Consider the following 25066-nt stretch of genomic DNA (forward strand, 5'->3'; position numbering starts at 1 on the left):
AAGAAGTTAATTAGGAAACACAAGTTGCAATTATAAGAGTTTGTTGAATCATTAATAATTATATTTCAAATTGTAGTATACTGTAATTAAATTCATTTTAAATGTTTCTTCTAATCAAGATGTCTTCGAAAATCAGCAAGCTGCTGGTGAAACAGAGGAGGAAGCTTTAGAAGCCTTATTTGGGAAAGAACAACTAGGTCATGTTAGGTGCTATGAAAGATCTATTACACAAAGTTACTTAAAAAAGCATGCTGAAATTTTTGAAATCAAGAAGCAGCACATAGAGGAAGTCACTACTTTGAAGGATGAACTTGGAGACATGAAGGCCAAACAACAGCACTAAGAGGAAGAGATTCATGGATTGCGAATATAGTTAAATTAATACTTCAGCGATCTGAACCTGGAATGAGGCTAGAAGAAATTGAAGCTTTATTACAAGATGCCCAACACTCTCCAATTGATGCGAATAGCACTCATGGATCAACTTATGTATTTATTTTTATTTAATAATATTTAACTAATTTAATTAAAAATATAGAATTATAAATATTAAATTAAAGAAAAATATTACTAAATACAAAATTATAAATATTATTAGATATTAAGTTGTAGAAAAGATTATTAAAATATTATAAATATGTATATATAAAAAAATTGATAGACATAAGGCTACACTTATATAGAGTAGCTATGGTATAAAATATGGCTACACTTAAAAGGTGATGCGGTAGCAAAGATAAGTGTAACCTATTCTGGTAAGCATGGAAGCTGAAAAGCGTAGTCTTTGATCCTGAACAGCATCACTTGAAAAGTGCATCCTATTCCCAAATGCTAAAGTGTAGCCTTTGGCATAGAAAAGCGTAGCCTTTGAGAATAGGCAACGGCTGAATAGGCATCCCTCAATAAATCGTCTCCATAGCTCGAAAAGTGTAGCCTTTGTCTAAGACATTATTTTTTTTCATTTTTAGGTACACTTTTTAAATGTGGCTGAATGGGTATTTTTCTTATAGTAATTTAATAGATATGCAATATATTATCTTATTAGCTTATCCTCTCTTTTTATTTATTAAATTTAGTTTAAATAATTAAATTTTGTTAGAGTGTGTTTATACATCTTTTAAAAACGACAATCCCAAATAAATTTAGATAGAGTTGCTTTAGATATTTGAAAAGAGAATAAAAAAAACTTAAACAAGTATTACTTTAAATATTAAAAAAACAATACTTCACGTATGCTTTTATATTAGCTAAAGGATAATTCGTTAAAAGTGTTGTAATAAAATATTTTGTCAAGGATTGCTTTTGAAAATTCTAAGAAAATCCTTGCTCAAAATTAGTTTTTATAGAAAAAAAGGTAACGTTTTTTAAAGATTAATATGAAAAGTGTTTCTTATGATGCAAAAACATTGTTTTAGGTTAAAAATAGTGGCCGTATAGCTCATTTCTCCCAAAAATATTGTGTTTGGCCAATAAGCGTTGTTTTTAATCAAAAGTATCACCTTTTATGCGTTTATGAAAACGTTTTTAAAAGGTTATCTCAACCCAAGTTTATTGTAGCCAGGGTAAATTAAAAAGGTTAATTAATTGACCGTTAATTATCGTGATAGGGCATAATGAATATTTTACTTAATAAAAAATTATAAAATAAATGAAATTAGAGGTCAACTCAACATTTAAAAACTTTCTCACAACAAAATTCCATTATTATTTATTATATTGTGTTACGTAAGTTAAAGGGAAAAAATATTCTAAAACAGTTTAAAGTATACAGATGTGGAACTAGTGACGATGAATATAATGATATAATTAAGACAGCGGTCAACATCATATAAATTTTAAAAATGTATGTGCATGTGAAAAGGTCAGTTATTAAGTTAGTGATTATATATATATAAATATATATATATATATATATATATTAAATAATTAATTATTAAATAATCAATATATTAAATATGGTTGAAATGTTAAATGTGTATTTCTATGTGTAATGATTGATTCCTGACTAATTTCAATATATCTATGATATTGTATGAATTTATCGGCTGCATAATTAAATTAATTAACTTAAAAGCGATAGATAGTATAAAACAAGTTAATTATGAATGACGTATATTTTCGAAGGTGAAAGAGAAATGCATTAACTTTTGTCAGGTTTAGAAAAAAAGCCTCCCCATCTTATAATTGTGTTAAAAATCCTTTCAATTTGAATCATAATCATTTGACGTCTCGTCGATTAAATATATCAACAAATCATTTCACATGAATCTTGTCATAAATATTAATTTATTCATCAATTATTCATATAACAATAATCATAAAGATAACGGAATGGTCTAAAATACTTGAACATTTCCGCCACGCTTTTTGCCAATAATTATATAAAGCAAACTAAGTTAAGGAAGGTAACGTGTTTTAAATGTGTAACATATATATCTCATATTCATAAAGAGATTTGGTTGAAACGAGCGCAAGTTGCTGTGATAAATTAATATTATAGTACAAAATCAAAGCTCCATCATCCATGCATTATTAGTAAGAATTAGTTCAGCGACAACTATAAGCTATTTTGCTACAAGTGTAAAGTAATCTCCACTTTAGAATAAAGAAAGCATGTGATACAGGTGCCTGGTTCCAAATAGAGAACTTCAATTTTGACATCCATCCACCACTGTCGTCTGATGGCTAAGTTAATTAATTATGATCAGTTAGATTAGTTATATATCTAAAACAGATATTTTAGGGTTTAAAATATTCGAGTTTGGATCGGGTAGGGTTATTTGCATCCCTACTTTAGACTATTGTTTCTATTTTGGAATATTAGATTCTGCTTGACTTTTTGTTCTTTTGTTTTCAAATTTTATTAAATTTGATGTGATCATTATAACTTGGTTACACATTATAACTCGTCTATATACGTTATAGATTGCCAGTTACCAGTAATAAACATCAAAGCAAATATCAAAACACTCAAATGCTCTATTACTCTCTGTTTGATAGCAAAATTACTCGGAAGACTCAACCATTATCTTCCATTTCAGATATAAAAGAAAAGGTAAGAATATTGTTCAGATTATTGCATATTACAAAGCTTATTATCCACTCACTAAGTTGAGTATCGGAGTATCTTTTGCAGGTACCCACCCCCTTATTCTCTCATTGTCGAAGTATAACTCATCCCGATAGAGAGTTTGCAATTATTCATCAATGGACGAGCTATACGGTGGCCAACCTCCACAAGAACAATTGGAGCCCACTGTGGGCCTAAAAATAAAAACCCTTCTTTTTTTAGGTCCCAAAACTTTCATACCTGTTCATGGCTGACCAGCCTCCTCCCACATCGTCCAAGCTTTTTTAGATGGTAACAGAGCTACAACAAGCTAATCAGCGTATGGCAGAAGAAAACCAATGAATGGTAAATCAGATAGCCGAGTTAACTAATGCTCGAATTGAAAATAATGATAATCACAATGAGTAACCAGAGGACGATGAAGAAAATTCTTATCCAACACACATCTCTGAAACTCAACAACCAGAGAGAGATTAACAAAACGATGATGATGATGAATTGGACAACGCTATTGGACCATTCACGGTCGATGTCATGAATTTCAAATTGCATAAGAGCTTTGCATTACCGATCACTGTGACTCCCTACGATGGCCTGGGAGATTCGAAAAGACACGTTAAGAAATTTTGATCTATAATGATAGTGAATGGTACTTTTCATCCTATTCTATGTCATTGTTTTCCTGCTTTTTTAGATGGTTCTGCACTTGATTGGTTTTCATCTTTGTCTGCAGGTTCAATTTCACGTTTTCAGGAGCTCGCTAAGCAATTCGAAGATCAGTTCGTTGCTGCATCTTCCATTTATTACATGATTCCGACAATCTAAACACTATCAAGCAAAGGCAACACGAAAGCTTAAGGGAGTATGTCACCCGCTTCACCAAAGTAGCAATGAGCATCCCAAACCTTCACCTTAAGGTACACTTCCACGCTATAAAGAGCAGACTCTGCCCGGGAAAGTTCGAAGAGGCCATCATAGTGGCCAAACCCAAAACCTTGGCTGAGTTTCGAGAGAAAGCCAAAGGGCCAAAGTTCAAATGGAGATTGAAGAGCTATGCCAAGCTCAAAAATTCGAGAAGATTAAACCAGTAAGGATGACGATAAAGCTTGGGACAAGAAGAAACCTTTCTGATTGACACTGCGTTATGATTCTTATACCCAATTCAACACCAAGAGGGAGGAAATTATCAAGGAAATTCTGAATTCAAAGCTAATCAAACCTTCTAGAAAGGTTGGAACCTAACAAGATATGAAGAATGTGGACAAAACAAATTGTTGTGCTTTTCATCAGAAACACGAGCACACTACTAATGAGTGTGTCATAGCCAAAGACTTGCTTGAACGCTTAGCCCGGCAAGGACATTTGGACAAATACATTGGTGGACGTATCCTAAAGCGTGCCACACATCCATCTTTCTCATCTTCTGTAGGACAATCTTCACGAGACAAGAACAAAATAAAAAATCTTCAACCTAATTATTCCGAGGGTTAACCGAAACTGTAGGTCGATCTTGGACGAGATTTGCGGTGGTGGTCGGAGCTGACGTGTCCGACTTGCTGGGTTTGGCGGTGCTGCTGATCCTTCATCACCGGAGGGTGGAGGTACCTACAAGAGACTCCGATGCTTAAGTTAGCACGGGCTTTAAGCAGGTTTATAGTAGAATTAGAGTATGAGTTATACCTGGGTGCTCCAGTGTATTTATAGTAGTGAGCATCCTATAAGATAAGTTTAATTATCTTATCTTATCTTTGAGTGAAGTCATCTTATCTTTAAGGGGAACCGCCTTTATCTTCCTAGGCTTTGGCTGCCTTTAGATTGGGCTGTGTTCCTTCATTTGGGCCCGTTTTGGGCTTCTATGGTGATTTGGTCGAACTCTTTCAAGAGGGGGTCGGTGCGACCCAACCTGAAGAGGTCAGTCACTTGTGTTTTTGGTCAGCCCGAGTCGAGTATGAACAGTGCCCCTGCTTGAGCTCGGTCTTTCCTTTGAGGTCGTGTCTTTTAGACTCCGACCCCTTTTTGGGAAGCCGTGCTCAAGCATTTTGCCTTTTGTCGATCTTCCGTGTAACTCCTGTTGGGACTTTCTTGAATGCCAAGCGTTTTTCTTCTTTTTCCTTTTAAATTGCAACGCGCGTTTTGCCTTCCTTGGAAACGTTCGGGGGTTTTAAAGGCCCATTAATTCCCTTCGCCGTTCCCTTTTTTCCCTCTTTTGAACTTTCATTTTGAAATCTAAGGAATCATTTTTACAGTTTCTTTCTCTCCTTTGTCCTTGCTCCTAGCTTGTTACTTGCTGTTAACGCTTCGTTTTCTTGTTTTCGTGCTTCCAAGCCCTCTACTTTCTTCACCTCAAAGTGACTGTTTGGTGTAGATATCGTCGATCTTGACTTTGAGCCATTTATCATCTTCTCTTCTACATGTTATTCGTTCTTTCTTTCTTCTCTCTTTTTACTTTCGATAATTGTGTGAAGCTTTTGACTTTGTATTCGGGTTTCGCTCTGAAAAACTTTGGTTTTTGCTGCAAAAAGTTTGCGTCTTTGTGTCTTGATCGATTGTTGTGACTTTTCTTTTGTCGTTTGCTTTCTTAGTGATTTTGCTTAGGTTTTCTGTTGCTGTTCCTATTTCCTTTCATCGCTGCCTGACTCCTTTTGTATAAAAGTTCTAGCTTTTGTTTTGACCTGTTGGTAGGAAAATGATTGTTGCTTTTGATGATTCTTTGTGTGGTCTGTGATGGTGACTTTCTTTGCTGTTTTCCGGAGGAGAATTGTGTTTTCTTGTTGAGGGATGTTTAGGGTATAGAATGTTGATTTCCTGGGTTCTTTTCTTGTTACTGCCTCCAAAGGGTGCCCCTGGACTTTAGTGTGAGTCCTGGAGTCTCCCTTTTACTGCCGTATCTAACTTTTGATGTTTCTGACATTTTTGTCCGAGTTGTTTCCTTATTTGCCTGAGTTGTTTAGTAGTAATCCAATTTTTCTTTTTTTTTACTGTAGGAATAATTGGCCTATGTCTTCTCGCAAAAATATTGTTGAGATGTCTACTAAGATTCCTGACAGCTTGTCGGACTGGCTGGACTCCATAGTTTTGATGTGTGTGACAGTGACTAACCCAGAGTACTGCACGAGATTTAGGAGGTTCCATAGGATTTGTAGTAGTAGGGATCAAGAGAAGAATTAAGAGTTAATGTCACCTGACCCTGAAGAGAGGGTTAGTTTTCCTCTTTTGACTCAAAGGGAACGACCCTTTTTCTATGCTTATGATTATTTCTTTAGTCAAATAAATATCATCCTTCCTTTTACCCCTTTTGAGACTGAACTGTTGTGGTCCTGCAATGTAGCCTGATGAACGGATAATTTATACACTTTTTGGCATTGTTTTTAGGTGATTTTTAGTAAGATCTAGCTACTTTTAGGGATGTTTTCATTAGTTTTTATGCAAAATTCACATTTCTGGACTTTACTATGAGTTTGTGTGTTTTTATGTGATTTTAGGTATTTTCTGGCTGAAATCGAGGGACCTGAGCAAAAATCTTATTCAGGCTGAAAAAGGACTACTGATGTTGTTGGATTCTGACCTCCTTGCACTCGGAATGGATTTTATAGAGCCACAAAACTCCAAATGGCGAGCTCTCAACGGCGTTAGAAAGTAGACATCCAGAGCTTTCCAGCAATATATAATAGTCCATAATTTGTTCGAGTTTAGACGACACAAACTGGCATTCAACGCCAGTTCCATGCTGCATTCTAAAGTCAAACGCCAGAAACACGTCACAAACCAGAGTTAAACGCCAAAAACACGTTACAACTTTGCGTTTAACTCCAAAGAAGCCTCTGCACGTGTAAAGCTCAAGCTCAGCCCAAGCACACACCAAAGTGGGCCCCGAAAGTGGATTTCTGCATTTAGACTTATTTCTGTAAACCCTAGTAACTAGTCTAGTATAAATAGGACATTTTACTATTTTATTAGACATCTTGGTCTCGTCTTTATCTTGGTATCTATCTTTGACGTTTAGTTCTTAGACTTTGGGGGCTAGCCATTTGGCCATGCCTGAACCTTGATCATTTATGTATTTTCAATGGTGGAATTTTTACACACCATAGATTAAGGTGTGGAGCTCTGCTGTACTTCGAGTTTTAATGCAATTACTATTATCTTTTATTCAATTCCGCTTATTCTTGTTCTAAGATATCACTCGTACTTCAACCTGATGGATGTGATGATCCGTGACACTCATCACCATCCGTCCCTATGAACGCGTGCCTGACAACCACTTCCATTCTACAAGTGAAAGCTAGAGTGAATATCTCTTGGATTCCTTAACCAGAATCTTCGTGGTATAAGCTAGAATTATTGGCGGCCATTCTTGAGAATCTGGAAAGTCTAAACCTTGTCTGTGGTATTCCGAGTATGATTCAAGGATTGAATGACTGTGACGAGCTTCAAACTCGCTATTGTTGGGCATAGTGACAGACGCAAAAGAATCAATGGATTCTATTCCGACATGATCGAGAACCGACAGATGATTAGTCATGCTGTGACAAGAGCATTTGGACCATTTTTACTGAGAGGATGGGAAGTAGCCATTGACAATGGTGATGCCCTACATACAGCTTGCCATGGAAAGGAGTATGAAGGATTGAAGGAAGGCAGTAGGAAAGTAGAGATTTAACAAGGACAAAGCAACTCCATACACTTATCTGAAATTCTCACCAATGATTTACATAAGTATCTCTATCTTTATTTTATGCTTTATTTATTATTATTTTCGAAAACCTTTATAACCATTATAATCTGCCTGACTGAGATTTACAAGATGACTATAGCTTGCTTCATACCAACAATCTCCGTGGGATCAACCCTTACTCACAGAAGGTTTATTACTTGGACGATCCAGTGCACTTGCTGGTTAGTTGTGCGAAGTTGTGAAGAATGTGAGTGAACCATAGTAGTGTGCACCAAGATTTTGGAGTCATTACTAAGAATTGTTCGAGTTATAAAAAGTGTAATTCACAATTTTGCGCTATCAAGTTTTTGGCGCCATTGCCGGGGATTGTTCCAGTTTGGACAACTGCCGATTCATCTTATTGCTCAGATTAGGTAATTTTCTTTTCAAAATGTTTTCAAAAATCTTTTAAAATTTTTTTCTTCTTTTCGTTTTTCTAAAAATAAATTTTTGAAAAAAAATACAAAAAAATTAATAAAATAATAAAAACCAAAAATATTTTGTGTTTCTTATTTGAGTCTTGAGTCAATTTTTAAATTTGGTGTCAATTGCATGTTTTTAAAAATTTATGCATTTTTCGAAAATTTCATGCATGGTGTTCTTCATGATCTTCAAGTTGTTCTTGATAAGTCTCCTTATTTGATCTTCATATTTTCTTGTTTTGTGTCTTTTGTTATTTTTCATATGCATTTTTGCATTCATAGTGTCTAAGCATTGAAAATTTCTAAGTTTGGTGTCTTGCATGTTTTTCTTTTGTTGAAAATTTTTCAAAAATAAGTTCTTGATGTTCATCATGATCTTCAAAGTGTTCTTGGTGTTCATCTTGACATTCATAGTGTTCTTGCATGCATCATGTGTTTTGATTCATAATTTTCATGTTGTGAGTCATTTTTGTTATTTTTCTCTCTCATCATTAAAAACTGAAAAAATAAAAAAATATCTTTTCCTTATTTCTCTCAAAAATTCGAAATCTTTGGGTTGACTTAGTCAATAATTTTTAAAATAGGTTGTTTCTTGTTAGTCAAGTCAAGATTTCAATTTTAAAAATCTTATCTTTTCAAAACTTTTTCAAAAATCAAATCTTTTTCATTTTTCTTTTGTATTTTCGAAAATTTTTTAAAATTGATTTTCAAAATCTTTTTCTTATCCTTATTTCAAAATTTCAAAAACTTTACTAACAATTAATGTGATTGATTAAAAAATTTGAAGTTTGTTACTTTCTTGTTAAGAAAGGTTCAATCTTTAAATTCTAGAGTTATATCTTTTAGTTTCTTGTTAGTCAAGTAATCAATTTTACTTTTAAAAATCAAATCTTTTCCAAAATATCTTTTTCAATCATATCTTTTCAAAATATCTTTTTTAAATCATATCTTTTTCAAAATCAATTTCAAAAATCTTTTCTAACTTCCTATCTTTTCAAAATTGAATTTCAAATCTTTTTCAACTAACTAATTGACTTTTTGTTTGTCTCTTATCTTTTTCAAACCCACTTAACTACTTTTTTCTCTCTAATTTTCGAAAATAACTTCCCTCTTTTTCAAAATTCTTTTTTTAACTAATTGTTTCAAATTTTAATTTTTATTTTATTCATTTTCTTAATTTTCAAATTTTAACTTTAATATTTTTCTTTTATTTTAGTTAATTTTTGAAAACTCTTCTCTCTCATCTCTTTCTATTTATTTATTCATTTACTAACACTTCTCTTCATCTTAAGATTCGAACCTCCTCTTCCTCTCTGAGTTCGAATTTTCCTCTTTTTCTTCTTCTATTCTTTTCTTCTTCTACTAACATAAAGGAATCTCCCTACTGTGGTAAAGAAGATCCCTATTATTATTTTCTGTTCCCTTCTTTTTCATATGAGCAGGAGCAAGGACAAGAATATTCTTGTTGAAGCAGATCCTGAACCTGAAAAGACTCTGAAGAGGAAATTAAGAGAAGTTAAATTACAAAAATCGAGAGACAACCTTACAGAAATTTTTGAAAAGGAAGAGGAGATGACAACTGAAAATAATAATGCAAGAAGGATGCTTGGTGATTATACTACACCTACTTCCAAATTTGATGGAAGAAGCATCTCAATCCCTGCCATTGGAGCAAACAATTTTGAGCTGAAACCTCAACTAGTTGCTCTAATGCAACAGAACTACAAGTTCCATAGACTTCCATCAGAAGATCCCTACCAGTTTTTAACTGAGTTCTTGCAGATCTGTGAGACTGTTAAGACTAATGGAGTAGATTTTGAAGTCTACAGGCTCATGCTTTTTCCTTTTGCTGTAAGAGACAAAGCTAGAACATGGTTGGACTCACAACCTAAAGATAGCCTGGACTCTTGGGATAAGCTGGTCACGGCCTTCTTGGCTAAGTTCTTTCCTCCTCAAAAGCTGAGCAAGCTTAGAGTGGATGTTCAGACCTTCAAACAAAAAGATGGTGAATCCCTCTATGAAGCTTGGGAATGATACAAGCAGATGACAAAAAGGTGTCCTTCTAACATGCTTTCAGAGTGGACAATTTTGGATATATTCTATTATGGTCTATCTGAGTTCTCTAAGATGTCACTGGACCATTCTACAGGTGGATCCATTCACCTAAAGAAAATACCTGCAGAAGCTCAAGAACTCATTGACATGGTTGCAAATAACCAATTCATGTACACTTCTGAGAGGAATTCTGTGAATAATGGGATGCCTGATGGTGTTTTTATGGAAAAATGAATTCCCAACACACAAATCTAACCGGCAAGTGTACCGGGTCGCATCAAGTAGTAATAACTCACTTAGAGTGAGGTCGATCCCACAGGGATTGATGGATCAAGCAACTTTAGTGGGTGATTAGTTTAGTCAAGCTAACATTGAAGTGAAATTAGAGGAAATATAGCCAACAGAAAGTAATTTGACAAGAATTGTAAATGACATAATGTAAATAGGCAAAAAACTTAAAGAGGAAGAAATGTAAATTGATAGAATCTTAAATGACAAGAAATATAAATTGCATCAAATGTAAAGGGAAGTGGGAGCAGAGAAATTAGATGAAAGCAGTAAATCAAGGCTTAGAACAATTGCAGGGGAATTAAATTGCTTGAAAAGTAAATTCAGATCACATTAAGCTCAAATGTAAAATTGCAGAAAATTTAAAGAAGCTCTCAGATGAGGAAACTCAGAAACAGATTGATCCAATATCAAAATAGAAATGTAGAAGTGCAGGAGAATTAAAAGTAGCAAGAAAACTTAGATCAATTCTCAAATCCTTAAGAGGAGTCAACAATTAATGAAATAACAAAAACAGAAGAGTAGCCAAGAGCTCAGCGCAATTACAAAATAAAATTGAAGATCTCAGGGAATCAAAGAGACTAGAAAATAGGTCTAGATCTCAAGCCGTTCCTTGATTCAACAGCAGACAGATTGAAGAGAAATGAAGATGAGAGCAGTAAGAGAACTTTGATTCAAATTGTAATTTACTGAAATTATGCAGCAAGGCAAACAAAGGGAAATCTCATAGGGAGAATGAAATAGAACTCCTTCAATTCTCCACCCAAGATTCAAAAAACAAAGAAAAGAAAACTAAAAAGAGAGAGCTCTCTAATCCTAATCCTAATGCTCCCTAGTGGAGCCAGCCTTTCCTAGTGGAGCTCCGTTAACAAAGATGAAAATGATGGCTTATATAGGCTTTACAAAGTGAAAGTGAAATTGAAATTGAGAACAAATTGCAAATTAAATGAAATTCCTAATCTAGCTTGTTCTTGTGCCTTTGAGTGATGATGTGGGCTTTGCTTGCTTTGGATTTCAGAATTTGGAGTAGGCCTTTTAATTTCATGAAGAATTGGATCCAAAGTGGCAATTAAATGAAAATTGGACCCATAGTGTACCTCCCAGGGGAGCGTTCAGTTAACTAAGTTAACTGAGCGCTCCAAGTCTTGGTCCCAGGCTCAATTTGTTGCGTGCATTACTCCAGGGTAGCGCTCAGTTAAAATTTTCTAACTGAGCGCCCAAACCTTGTGTCATTGGCTCCTTTGTGTTGCGCACCAAGCTCCTTGTGGCAAGCATCAGGGTAGCACTCAATGAAAATGTTTTAACTGAGCGCCCCTTGCCTTAGTGTAGCGCCTCCCTTGGTAAGCTCAAGGTGCTTGGTTCGAGCCCTGATGGAAGCAATTCAGGGCCTATTTTCCTTGGCCAAGTGGAGTGTTCCTTCCTTGCAAGAAATGAGCTCGTTAGTTCGAATCCAGTGAAGCCAATTTGGTGCCCCTCTCCTTGTCTTTTCTTTGAATGAGGCACGATAAAGTTAACTTAATTTAACTGAGCACTATGCTCCCTTGGGTGCTACCCTGGTTCCCACTTCGAGCCTTGGCTGCCCCATTTTTAGTTGATTTTTGGGTCTTAAAGATGCCTTTCACTTGTGCTTCAATTGTACGCCAAATATGGATTATTATATATCCTTGGAAAGCTCTGAATGTCAGCTTTCCAACACAATTAGAAGCACATTAATTGGACATCTATAGCTCAAGTTATGGCTCTTTAAAGGAGGCATAGTCATGCTGCTAAAAAAAACCGAAAAAGTTAACAATTGTTAACTTAACGCTACATGATGATGCCTTGTGTTGTACCCTTCCTTTGATTTACTTGTAGCGCTCAGTTGGATCAATTAACTTAGCGCCATTGGCCTTTTGTTCATGGTCATGGGCCACGCTTTTAAAAGCGTGGCCTAAGGCATCAAAGTGTGTCCTAACTTCAAAGTATGCCCCAAAACCCTTTTTTCAACCGTTTTTTTTCCTACAAGCAATCAAAACAACCAATCAAAGTATCACAAAATTCACAAAGCTTAAAATTCATTTAAAATCAATTAATTTTAGCTCAAACTTCATGATTTTGTGTCAATTAAAGGGTGGTTGATTGATTTAAGGAAATCATGCAATTTCACTCCAAATCACTTACTTATGATGTAAGAAAGTGCATAAAAACTAATGAAACAAGTGAAATTAGCTAAAAAAATAGGTATATGATGACATGTCATCAACGCCTCAGAGGAAGGGAGTTCTTGAAATTGATGCTCTGAATGTCATATTGGCTCAGAACAAAATGTTGACTCAGCAAGTCAACATGATTTCTCAAAGTCTGAATGGATAGCAAAATGCATCCAACAGTACTAAAGAGGCATCTTCTGAAGAAGAAGCTTATGATCTTGAAAACCCTGCAATGGCAGAGGTAAACTACATGGGTGAACCCTATAGGAACACCTATAATTCTTCATAGAGAAATCTTCCAAACTTCTCATGGAAGGATCAATAAAAGCCCCAACAAGGCTTTAACAATGGTGGAAGAAATAGGCTTAGCAATAACAAGCTTTTTCCATCATCTTCTCAGCAACAGACAGAGCATTTTGAGCAGAGCTCCTCTAGCTTAGCAAATATAGTCTCTGATCTGTCTAAGGCCACTTTAAGTTTCATGAGTGAAACAAGGTCATCCATTAGAAATTTGGAGGCACAAGTGGGCCAGTTAAGTAAGAAAATCACTGAAACCCCTCCTAGTACTCTCCCAAGCAATACTGAAGAGAATCCAAAAAGAGAGTGCAAGGCTGATGAGCGGATAATTTGTACGCTTTTTGGCATTGTTTTTAGTATGTTTTTAGTATGATCTAGTTAGTTTTTAGTATATTTTTATTAGTTTTTAGTTAAAATTCACTTTTCTGGACTTTACTATGAGTTTGTGTGTTTTTCTGTGATTTCAGGTATTTTCTGGCTGAAATTGAGGGACCTGAGCAAAAATCTGATTCAGAGACTGAAAAGGACTGCAGATGCTGTTGGATTCTGACCTCCCTGCACTCAAAGTGGATTTTCTGGAGCTACAGAAGCCCAATTGGCGCGCTCTCAACGGCGTTGGAAAGTAGACATCCTGGGCTTTCCATACTTTGCCCAAGATTTGATGGCCCAAACCGGCGTTCAAAGTCACCCTCAGGAATTCCAGCGTTAAACGCCGGAACTGGCACCAAAATGGGAGTTAAACGCCCAAACTGGCATAAAAGCTGGCGTTTAACTCCAAGAAGAGTCTCTACACGAAAATGCTTCAATGCTCAGCCCAAGCACACAACAAGTGGGCCCGAAAGTGGATTTTTATGTCATTTACTCATCTCTGTAAACCCTAGGCTACTAGTTTTCTATAAGTAGGACCTTTTACTATTGTATTGGAGATCTTTCAATCTGGAAAGCTTTTGATCATGTTTTTATGATTGAACCCACTTTTGGAGGCTGGCCATTCGACCATGCCTAGACCTTGTTCTTATGTATTTTCAACGGTGGAGTTTCTACACACCATAGATTAAGGTGTGGAGCTCTGCTGTACCTCGAGTATTAATGCAATTACTATTGTTCTTCTATTCAATTCCGCTTGTTCTTGTTCTAAGATATCACTTGTTCTTCAACTTGATGAATGTGATGATCCGTGACACTCATCATCATTCTCACCTATGAACGTGTGACTGACAACCACCTCCGTTCTACCTTCGATTGGGTGAATATCTCTTGGATTCCTGATACACGATGCATGGTTGATCGCCTGACAACCGAGTGCTCACCTGACAAATGAGCCAGCCATTCCGTGAGATCAGAGTCTTCGTGGTATAGGCTAGAACTGATGGCGGCATTCAAGAGAATCCAGAAGGTCTAACCTTGTCTGTGGTATTCTGAGTAGGATTCAATGATTGAATGACTGTGACGTGCTTCAAACTCCTGAGGGCGGGGCATTAGTGACAGACGCAAAAGAATCACTGGATTCTATTCCGGCCTGATCGAGAACCGACAGATGGATAGCCGTGCCGTGACAGGGTGCGTTGAACATTTCCACTGAGAGGATGGGAGGTAGCCACTGACAATGGTGAAACCCTTGCTTAAGCTTGCCATGGAAAGGAGGAAGAAGGATTGGATGAAGACAGTAGGAAAGCAGAGAGACGGAAGGGAAGGCATCTTCATACGCTTATCTAAAGTTCCTACCAATGAATTACATAAGTATCTCTATCTTTATCTTTATGCTTTATTCGTTTATCACCATACCCATTTGAGTTTGCCTGACTGAGATTTACAAGGTGACCATAGCTTGCTTCATACCAACAATCTCTGTGGGATCGACCCTTACTCGCGTAAGGTTTATTACTTGGACGACCCAGTACACTTGCTGGTTAGTTGTGCGAAGTTGTGTTTATGCCATGGTATTGAGCACCAAGTTTTTGGGGCCATTACTAGGGATTATTTGAGTTGTGAAAAAGTATTGATCACAATTTCGTGCACCAAATTTTTGGCGCCGTTGCCGGGGATTGTTGAGTTTGGACAACTGACGGTTCATCTTGTTGCTTAGATTAGGTATTTTTTTTTTCGGAATTCTTGAAGATGAATTCTAGAGTTTCATGATGATTTGTTGAAATCTGGCTGGCTGTGAAGCCATGTCTAATTTCATTGGACCGAGGTTTCAACTTATCATCACAAGAGCTTGTTGATTTCTATCAATCTTGCTTTTGGAGCAGTGATCTGCTAAGGCTTGGCTGGCCATTGGCCATGTCTAGTGTTTTGGACCGAAGCTTTCTTTGAAAGCTTGGCTGGCTGTTAAGCCATGTCTAATTCCTGGACCGGAGTCTTAGACTAAACATTGCATGATTCCTGGAATTCTCATTAAGAATTTTGATACCTTTTTCCACTTTATTTTCGAAAAAACACAAAAAAATTTACAAAATCATAAAATCCAAAAATATTTCTTGTTTGAGTCTAGAGTATCATTTTAAGTTTGGTGTCAATTGCATGCATTCATTCATGTGTCTTAAGGATCTTCAAGTTGTTCTTGATGATTTCTTATTCTAATCTTTGAATTCTCTTGGTTTGAGTGTTTATATGTCTCATATGCATTTTCATTAGTGTCAGTAGTATACATACTGCTAAGTTTGGTGTCTTGCATGCATTGTTATTTGATTTTAGTTGTATTTTGATTATTCCTTATTATGAAAAATCCAAAAATATTTTTAATTTGTGTCTTTTCAAGTCAATAATATAGAGAAATGAAGATTCAGAACATACAGCAGAGGAATTGCACAGAAAAAGCTGGGCGTTCAAAACGCCCAGTGAAGAAGGACAGACTAGCGTTTAAACGCCAGCCAGGATACCTGGTTGGGCGTTTAACGCCCAAAAAGGTAGTGTTTTGGGCGTTAAACGCCAGAATGTGCACCATTCTGGGCGTTTAACGCCAGGATGGCACAAGAGGGAAGATTCTGTTTTCAATGCAAATTTTTTTCAAGTTTTCAAGGTTTTTCAAAATCAAATCTTTTTCAAATCATATCTTTTCAATCATATGTTTTCAAAATCAATTTCTTTCTATTTTTTTTAAATACTTGCTATCAATCAATGATTTGATTCAACATTTCAAGTATGTTGCCTTTTCTGTTGAGAAAGGTTTAATGTTTGAATCATATCTTTTCTTGTTAGCCAAGTTTTTAATTCTCAAAATCAAATCTTTTTAAAATGTTTTTCAAATCATATCTTCTCAATCACATCTTTTTAAAATCAATCATATCTTCTTAACCACATCTTTTTCAAAATAGTTTTCAATCAAATCTTTTTGATTTCTAATTTCAAAATCTTTTTCAAAAATCACTTGATTTCTTTTCCACTTTCATTTTCGAAAATCAATTAGTGTTTTTCAAAAATGTTTTCAAAATCTTTTACTTAATTTTCGAAAATTACTTCCCTTCTTCTCACATCCTTCTGTTTATGGACTAACACTATTCCTTAATGCAAAATTCGAACTCCATCTTCTTTGATAAGTTCGAATTTTCTACTTCTGTCTTCTACTTCTCTTCTCCTCTGACACCTAAAGGAATCTCTATACTGTGACATAGAGGATTCCACATTTTCTTGTTCCCTTCTCTTTCTTATGAGCAGGAGCAAGGACAAAAGCATTCTTGTTGAGGTTGACCCTGAACCTGAAAGGACCTTGAAGAGAAAGCTAAGAGAAGCCAAAGCACAACTCTCTGTAGAGGACCTAACAGAAATCTTCAAAGAAGAAGAACCTAAGGCAGCCGAAAACAACAACAATGCCAACAATGCAAGGAAGGTGCTGGGTGACTTTACTGCACCTACTCCCGACTTCTATGGGAGAAGCATCTCTATCCCTGCCATTGGAGCAAACAACTTTGAGCTTAAGCCTCAATTAGTTTCTCTAATGCAACAGAATTGCAAGTTCCATGGACTTCCATTGGAAGATCCTCATCAGTTTTTAGCTGAATTCTTGCAAATCTGTGACACAGTCAAGACTAATGGGGTTGACCCTGAGGTCTACAGACTTATGCTATTCCCTTTTGCTGTAAGAGACAGAGCTAGAACATGGTTGGACTCTCAACCTAAAGAAAGCCTGGACTCTTGGGAAAAGCTAGTCAATGCCTTCTTGGCAAAGTTCTTTCCACCTCAAAAATTGAGTAAGCTTAGAGTGGAAGTCCAAACCTTCAGACAAAAGGAAGGAGAATCCCTCTATGAAGCTTGGGAAAGATACAAACAATTAATCAGAAAGTGTCCCTCTGACATGCTTTCTGAATGGAGCATCATAGGTATTTTCTATGATGGTCTCTCTGAACTGTCCAAGATGTCTTTGGATAGCTCTGCTGGAGGATCTCTTCATCTGAAAAAGACGCCTACAGAAGCTCAAGAGCTGATTGAAATGGTTGCAAATAACCAATTCATGTACACTTCTGAAAGAAATCCTGTGAACAATGGGACTAGTCAGAAGAAAGGAGTTCTTGAGATTGACACTCTGAATGCCATATTGGCTTAGAACAAAATATTGACTCAACAAGTCAATATGATTTCTCAAAATCTGTCTGGAATGCAAAATGCACCAAGCAGTACTAAGGAGGCTTCATCTGAAGAAGAAGCTTATGATCTTGAGAACCCTTCGATAGAAGAGGTGAATTACATGGGAGAACCCTATGGAAACACCTATATATAATCCTTCATGGAGAAATCATCCAAATCTCTCATGGAAGGATCAACAGAGACCTCAACAAGGTTTCAACAACAATAATGGTGGAAGAAACAGGTTTAGCAATAGCAAGCCTTTTCCATCATCTTCTCAGCCACAGACAGAGAGTTCTAAGCAGAATAACTCCGACTTAGCAACCATGGTCTCTGATCTAATCAAAACCACTCAAAGTTTCATGACTGAAACAAGGTCCTCCATTAGAAACTTGGAGGCACAAGTGGGTCAGCTGAGCAAGAAAATTACTGAACTCCCTCCTAGTACTCTTCCAAGCAACACAGAAGAAAATCCAAAAGGAGAGTGCAAAGCCATCAACATGGCCGAATTTGGAGAGGAAGGAGAGGCAGTGAACGCCACTGAGGAAGGCCTCAGTGGACGTCCACTGGCCTCCAATAAGTTCCCCAATGAGGAACCATGGGAATCTGAGGCTCAAAAAGAGACCATAGAGATCCCATTGGACTTACTTCTGCCATTCATGATCTCTGATAAGTATTCTTCCTCTGAAGAGGATGAGTATGTCACTGAAGAGCAAGTTGCTAAATACCTTGGAGCTATCATGAAGCTAAATGACAAGTTATTTGGAAATGAGACTTGGGAGGATGAATCCCCTTTGCTCACCAAAGAACTGAATGACTTGTCTAAGCAGAAACTGCCTCAAAAGAGACAGGATCCTGGGAAGTTTTCAATACCTTGTACTATAGGCACCATGACATTCAAGAAGGCCTTGTGTGACTTAGGGTCAAGTGTAAACCTCATGCCCCTCTCTGTAATGGAGAAGTTAGGGATCTCTGAGGTACAAGCTGCAAAAATCTCACTAGAGATAGCAGACAACTCAAGAAAACAGGCTTATGGACTTATAGAGGATGTTCTAGTTAAAGTTGAAGACCATTACATCCCTACTGATTTCATAGTCCTAGAGACTTGGAAGTGCATGGATGAATCCATAATCCTTGGCAGGCCCTTCCTAGCCACAGCAAAGGCTGTGATTGATGTTGATAGAGGAGAGTTGATCATTCAAGTGAATGAAGAATCCTTGATGTTTAAGGCTCAAGGATATCCCTCTATCATCATGGAGAGGAAGCATGAAGAGCTTCCCTCAAAACAGAGCCAAACAGAGCCCCCACAGTCAAACTCTAAGTTTGGTGTTGGGAGGCCACAACCAACTTCTAAGTTTGGTGTTGAACCCCCACATTCAAACTCTAAGTTTGGTGTTGGGAGGTTCCAACATAGCTCTAAGCATTTCTGAGGCTCCATGAGAGCCCACTGTCAAGCTACTGACATTAAAGAAGCGCTTGTTGGGAGGCAACCCAATGTTTTATAATTAACTATTTTCTTTTGTTATTTTATGTTTTTTTTGTAGGTTGATGATCATGAGAAGTCACAAAATCAATGAAAAAGCAAAAACAGAATGAAAAACAGGAAGAAAAACAGCACACCCTGGAGGACGCACCTACTGGCGTTTAAACGCCAGTAAGGTTAGCTGTTGGGCGTTTAACGCCCAGTCTGGCACCATTCTGGGCGTTTAACGCCAGAAAGGGGCACCAGACTGGCGTTAAACGCCAGAAAAGGGCAAGAAGCTGGCGTTAAACGCCAGAAATGGGCACCAGCCCGGCGTTTAACGCCAGAATTGGCACAAAACGAGATTTTGCTTACCATTTGGTACAGGGATGACTTTTCCTTGACACCTCAGGATCTGTGGACCCCACAGGATCCCCACCTACCCTACCACCCTCTCTCTTCTTCACCAATCACCTCAACACCTCTTCCCCATAAACCCTTCACCTATCAAATCCCTTCCTTCTCTTCACCACTCACATCCATCCTTCATAAAACCCCACCTACCTCACCATTCAAAATTCAAACCACTTTCCCACCCAACCCACCCTCACTTGACCGAACCTTACCCTCCCCCTCTCCTATATAAACCCATCTTCACTCCTCATTTTCACACAACCTAAACACCACTTCTTCCCCTTCTTGGCCGAAAACAAAAGCCATTCCCATCTCCTTCATTTCTTCTTCTTCTACTCTCTTCTTTCTTAATTTGCTCGAGGACGAGCAAACCTTTTAAGTTTGGTGTGGTAAAAGCATTGCTTTTTGTTTTTCCATAACCATTTATGGCATCCAAGGCCGGAGAAACCTCTAGAAAGAGGAAAGGGAAGGCAAAAGCTTCCACCTCCGAGTCATGGGAGATGGAAAGATTCATCTCAAGGGTGCATCAAGACCACTTCTATGAAGTTGTGGCCTTGAAGAAGGTGATCCCCGAGGTCCCTTTTTCACTCAAAAAGAGTGAATATCCGGAGATCCGACATGAGATCCGAAGAAGAGGTTGGGAAGTTCTTACCAACCCCATTCAACAAGTTGGAATCTTAATGGTTCAAGAGTTCTATGCCAATGCATGGATCACCAAGAACCATGACCAAAGTGTGAACCCGGATCCAAAGAATTTTCTTACTATGGTTCGGGGGAAATACTTGGATTTTAGTCCGGAAAGTGTAAGGTTGGCATTCAATTTGCCCATGATGCAAGGAGATGAACATCCTTACACTAGAAGGGTCAACTTTGATCAAAGGTTGGACCAAGTCCTTACAGTCATATGTGAAGAGGGCGCCCAATGGAAGAGAGATTCAAGAGGGAAGCCGGTTCAATTGAGAAGGCATGACCTCAAACCCGTGGCTAGAGGATGGTTGGAGTTTATCCAACGCTCAATCATTCCCACTAGCAACCGGTCCGAAGTTACCATAGACCGGGCTATCATGATTCATAGCATCATGATTGGAGAAGGAATAGAAGTTCATGAGGTTATAGCTCAAGAGCTTTATAAGGTGGCGGACAAGTCCTCTACCTTGGCAAGGTTAGCCTTCCCTCATCTCATTTGTCACCTCTGTTATTCAGTTGGAGTTGACATAGAGGGAGACATCCCTATTGATGAGGACAAGCCCATCACTAAGAAGAGGATGGAGCACACAAGAGACCCCACTCATCATGAGATCCCTGAGATACCTCAAGGGATGCACTTTCCTCCAGAAAACTATTGGGAGCAACTAAACACCTCCCTAGGAGAATTAAGTTCCAACATGGGACAACTAAGGGTGGAGCACCAAGAACACTCCATCATCCTCCATGAAATTAGAGAAGATCAAAGGATCATGAGAGAGGAGCAACAAAGACAAGGAAGAGACATTGAGGAGCTCAAGCACTCCATAGGATCTTCAAGAGGAAGAAAGAGCCGCCATCACTAAGGTGGACCCGTTCCTTAATTTCCTTGTTCTTTATTTTCCTATTTTTTTGAATTTTAGTGCTTATGTTTATCTATGTTTGTGTCTTGTGATCATTAGTGTCTTAGTTTCTATGCCTAAAAGATATGAATGTCCTATGAATCCATCACCCTTCTTGAATAAAAAACGTGCTTAATTGAAAAAGATAAGAATTGCATGAATTTTGAATTTTATAACAGTTTAATTATTTTGATGTGGTGGCAATATTTTTGTTCTCTGAATGTATGCTTAAACAGTGCATATGTCTTTTGAATTTGTGGTTCAAGAATGTTGGCTCTTGAAAGAATGATGAAAAAGGAGACATGTTACTGAGGATCTGAAAAATCATAAAAATGATTCTTGAAGCAAGAAAAAGCAGTGAATACAAAAAAAATTTTTTTTTTCGAAAAAAAAAGAGAAAAAGAAAAAGAAAAAGAGAAGAAAAAGAAAGAAATAAAGTTGTGATCCAAGGCAAAAAGAGTGTGCTTAAGAACCCTGGACACCTCTAATTGGGGACTCTAGCAAAGCTGAGTCACAATCTGAAAAGGTTCACCCAATTATGTGTCTGTGGCATGTATGTATCCGGTGGTAATACTGGAAGACAGAGTGCTTTGGGCCACGGCCAAGACTCAATAAGTAGCTATATTCAAGAATCATCATACTTAACTAGGAGAATCAATAACACTATCTGGATTCTGAGTTCCTAAAGAAGCCAATCATTCTGAATTTCAAAGGATAGAGTGAGATGCCAAAACTGTTCAGAGGCAAAAAGCTAAAAGCCCCGCTCATCTAATTAATACTGATCTTCATAGATGTTTTTGGAATTCATTGCATATTCTCTTCTTTTTATCTTATTTGATTTTCAGTTGCTTGAGGACAAGCAACAATTTAAGTTTGGTGTTGTGATGAGCGGATAATTTGTACGCTTTTTGGCATTGTTTTTAGTATGTTTTTAGTGTGATCTAGTTAGTTTTTAGTATATTTTTATTAGTTTTTAGTTAAAATTCACTTTTCTGGACTTTACTATGAGTTTGTGTATTTTTCTGTGATTTCAGGTATTTTCTGGCTGAAATTGAGGGACCTGAGCAAAAATCTGATTCAGAAACTGAAAAGGACTGCAGATGCTGTTGGATTCTGACCTCCCTGCACTCGAAGTGGATTTTCTGGAGCTACAGAAGACCAATTGGCGCGCTCTCAACGGCGTTGGAAAGTAGACATCCTGGGCTTTCCAGCAATATATGATAGTCCATACTTTGCCCAAGATTTGATGGCCCAAACCGGCGTTCAAAGTCACCCTCAGGAATTCCAGCGTTAAACGCCGGAACTGGCACCAAAATGGGAGTTAAACGCCCAAACTGGCATAAAAGCTGGCGTTTAACTCCAAGAAGAGTCTCTACACGAAAATGCTTCAATGCTCAGCCCAAGCACACAACAAGTGGGCCCGGAAGTGGATTTTTATGTCATTTACTCATCTCTGTAAACCCTAGGCTACTAGTTTTCTATAAGTAGGATCTTTTACTATTGTATTGGAGATCTTTCAATCTGGAAAGCTTTTGATCATGTTTTTATGATTGAACCCACTTTGGGAGGCTGGCCATTCGGCCATGCCTAGACCTTGTTCTTATGTATTTTCAACGGTGGAGTTTCTACACATCATAGATTAAGGTGTGGAGCTCCGCTGTACCTCGAGTATTAATGCAATTACTATTGTTCTTCTATTCAATTCCGCTTGTTCTTGTTCTAAGATATCACTTGTTCTTCAACTTGATGAATGTGATGATCCGTGACACTCATCATCATTCTCACCTATGAACGTGTGACTGACAACCACCTCCGTTCTACCTTCGATTGGGTGAATATCTCTTGGATTCCTGATACACGATGCATGGTTGATTGCCTGACAACCGAGTGCTCGCCTGACAAACGAGCCAGCCATTCCGTGAGATCAGAGTCTTCGTGGTATAGGCTAGAACTGATGGCGGCATTCAAGAGAATCCGGAAGGTCTAACCTTGTCTGTGGTATTCTGAGTAGGATTCAATGATTGAATGACTGTGACGTGCTTCAAACTCCTGAGGGCGGGGCGTTAGTGACAGACGCAAAAGAATCACTGGATTCTATTCCGGCCTGATCGAGAACCGACAGATGGATAGCCGTGCCGTGACAGGGTGCGTTGAACATTTCCACTGAGAGGATGGGAGGTAGCCACTGACAACGGTGAAACCCTTGCTTAAGCTTGCCATGGAAAGGAGGAAGAAGGATTGGATGAAGACAGTAGGAAAGCAGAGAGACAGAAGGGAAGGCATCTTCATACGCTTATCTGAAGTTCCTACCAATGAATTACATAAGTATCTCTATCTTTATCTTTATGCTTTATTCGTTTATCACCGTACCCATTTGAGTTTGCCTGACTGAGATTTACAAGGTGACCATAGCTTGCTTCATACCAACAATCTCTGTGGGATCGACCCTTACTCGCGTAAGGTTTATTACTTGGACGACCCAGTACACTTGCTGGTTAGTTGTGCGAAGTTGTGTTTATGCCATGGTATTGAGCACCAAGTTTTTGGGGCCATTACTAGGGATTATTTGAGTTGTGAAAAAGTATTGATCACAATTTCGTGCACCAAAGGCCATTGACATAATCAAAATGGCCGAACCTAGAGAGGAAGGGGAGGACGTGAATCCCAATGAGGAAGACCTCATGGGACGTCTCCCAGACAAGAAGGAGTTCCCTATTGAGGATCTAAAAGAATCTGAGGCTCATATGGAGACCATAGAGTTTCCTTTAAACCTCTTTCTGCCCCTCATAAGCTCTGAAAACTATTTTTCCTCTGAAGAGGATGAAGATGTAACTGGAGAGCAAGTTGCTCAATATCTAGGAGCTATCATGAAGCTGAATACTAAGTTGTTTGGTAATGAAACTTGGGAAGATGCACCTCCCTTGCTCATTAGTAAACTAGATACATGGATTCAGCAAACTTGACCTCAAAAGAAACAAGATCCTGGTAAATTCTTAATACCATGTACCATAGGCACCATGACCTTTGAAAAGGCTCTGTGTGACCTGGGGTCAGGCATAAATCTTATGCCACTCTCTGTAATGGAAAAGCTGGGGATCTTTGAGGTACAGGCTGCCACATTCTCATTAGAGATGGCAGACAAGTCAATAAGACAAGCTTATGGATTGGTAGAGGACGTGTTAGTGAAGGTTAAAGGCCTTTACATCCCTGCTGATTTCATAATCTTAGACACTAGGAAGGATAAGGATGAATCCATCATCCTTGGAAGACCCTTCCTTGCCACAGCAGGAGCTGTGATTGATGTTGACAGAGGAGAGTAAAGCCTGAAACACTTAACACACAGATCACGGCATCGAATGGAATAAAGAGGGATTAAAATACCTAATTAAAGGGTCTTCAGGAAGTAAGTTTTCAATCATGTAATAATTTTAGGATTGAAATATAAATGCATGCTATTTATATGAATAAGTGGGTAAAGATCATGATAAAACCACACAATTAAACACATTGTAAACCATAAAATAGTGGTTTATCAGAGAGCTAGTCCTTCAATTGAATAGGGACTACCTGGTGTTTAAAGCTCAAGGATCTTCCTCTGCAACCATGGAGAGGAAGCATGAAAAGCTTCTCTCAATATAGAGTCAAATAAAGCCCCCACAATCAAACTCTAAGTTTGGTGTTGGGAGGCCACAACCAAACTCTAAGTTTGGAGTTGAACCCCCACATTCAAACTCTAAGTTTGGTGTTGGGAGGTCCCAACAATGCTCTGATGATTTGTGAAGCTCCATGAGAACTCACTGTCAAGCTATTGACATTAAAGAAGTGCTTATTGGGAGGCAACCCAATTTTTAATTGTTTATATTTTTATTATTCTTTTATGTTTTATTAGGTTTATGATCATGTGGAGTCACAAAATAATTGCTAAAATTAAAAACAGAGCCAAAAACAGCTGAAGAAATAACACACCCTGGAGGAAGAGCTTACTGGCATTTAAACGCCAGAAAGG

The 25066-nt window shown here is 37.7% G+C and overlaps 1 non-coding gene across 1 annotated transcript; it reads right to left on the reverse strand.

Moving 5' to 3' along the window:
* Positions 1 to 10171: 10171 nt before the first annotated feature.
* LOC112798371 (small nucleolar RNA R71) lies at positions 10172 to 10279 on the reverse strand. The gene has a single exon (XR_003199984.1). It is a non-coding gene; the product is annotated as a small nucleolar RNA R71 (small nucleolar RNA).
* Between the last annotated feature and the right edge of the window lie 14787 nt (positions 10280 to 25066).

This window comes from Arachis hypogaea, chromosome 4 (genome assembly GCF_003086295.3).
Source record: "Arachis hypogaea cultivar Tifrunner chromosome 4, arahy.Tifrunner.gnm2.J5K5, whole genome shotgun sequence".
Lineage (NCBI taxonomy): Eukaryota > Viridiplantae > Streptophyta > Magnoliopsida > Fabales > Fabaceae > Arachis > Arachis hypogaea.